The 1,193-nt window shown below is 38.1% G+C and overlaps 1 protein-coding gene across 1 annotated transcript in view; it reads right to left on the bottom strand.

The window, feature by feature from the left end:
• Nucleotides 1-235: 235 nt before the first annotated feature.
• Nucleotides 236-1,193, bottom strand: part of LOC139734499 (uncharacterized) — a 16,938-nt gene continuing 15,980 nt past the window's right edge. Inside the window, exon 8 of the mRNA XM_071645280.1 lies at nt 236-924. The gene's annotated coding sequence lies outside the window, so the exon portion shown is untranslated. The remainder of the gene's footprint in view (nt 925-1,193) is intronic.

Raw genomic sequence — 1,193 nt, 5'->3', positions numbered from 1 at the left:
TCTGCTTTCACTTGAATTTGTGCATATTGCCAATAAATATTAACTTTGGGATAAACCATAATATTCTGACTCTCAATTTTGAGAAAATAACCTTGTTCATCTGTCAGCCACATGTGGAAAGAGCACACCCTGTCCCTTGTTTTCTCTATATAAAGATGACACTGTAGGAAATAACATTGCACAATCCAATCAAGTCCTTTTCCTGACCATGACCATGATACCTACCGTACTTAAAAGTTGGTTGCTAACAGTAACCACCAGACTAAAGAATGGAAAGATAGTATTGAGAGCTTAAATTCATAAAACTGCATGCTGCAATGAAACATACCTTCCAAAAAGAGAAAGAAAAACTATGCAGGTGCCTTGATGCCACCAGCTCTCACACATGTAGGGACACATGGCTGCATGACAGTCACTAGTAACACCCATTAGTGCCAAATTAATGGAATATTAACTAGCGCTATCCGTACTGCATTCATTTGGTTAGATTACTGTGGTAGTTCTACAATGTTGCATGATAGATATTGTCATCTTGGCATTGTTAGGCGTATACTACCTCATATCATTATTAGAAGTTCTTGTAAAAGACAGTGTGCTGTAAGCTCTAATTAAGTTTTTGTAAGTGACTGAATTTCTACTTTTAACATAGAGTGTTGGTTCTGTCAAGATACAGTACAAACTGTTATCACACAGTGAATACCAGTCTCTAGACTCTATAGAAAGGATTAATCATTTTGGGGGAGATTATCACATCAATCCTCACTTCCCCCATTACAAACAACAGCTTTAGCTAAGTTTCTTTACTTTTGCAAATTTTGCGACTGCCTTCAAACGTTAATAGCATTTTACACATAAAAGGAAAATGGAAGAAGGCACAATCAGGTACTGAGATTCGATGGGAGTTGCAGCAGTACAGATGAAAACCTGTAGGAGAGCAAAGCCATGAGGAAAAAAACAAACAAACAAATAAACAAAGGAAACAAATGAACGTATATATCTAAATAAAGTCAAACAAGTCTTCAGCAGTCACTCATGTAACCCCCCCCCCCCCCCCCAGAAAAAAAAAAAAAAAAAAAACATTATAGACAGGCGGACGCTATAGCCACGGTGTTTAACATGACCTTTCTCTCGGGGTGGGGGCATTTTTATAGTGGCCACATACAGCAGGTGGTCATTACAAACAGGTGGCTGCT

This window comes from Diadema antillarum, unplaced genomic scaffold (genome assembly GCF_040938485.1).
Source record: "Diadema antillarum isolate AM-2024a unplaced genomic scaffold, OU_Dant_1.0 seq00000530_RagTag, whole genome shotgun sequence".
In the NCBI taxonomy this organism is placed as follows: domain Eukaryota; kingdom Metazoa; phylum Echinodermata; class Echinoidea; order Diadematoida; family Diadematidae; genus Diadema; species Diadema antillarum.
This window is presented reverse-complemented; position numbering and strand designations above follow the sequence as displayed.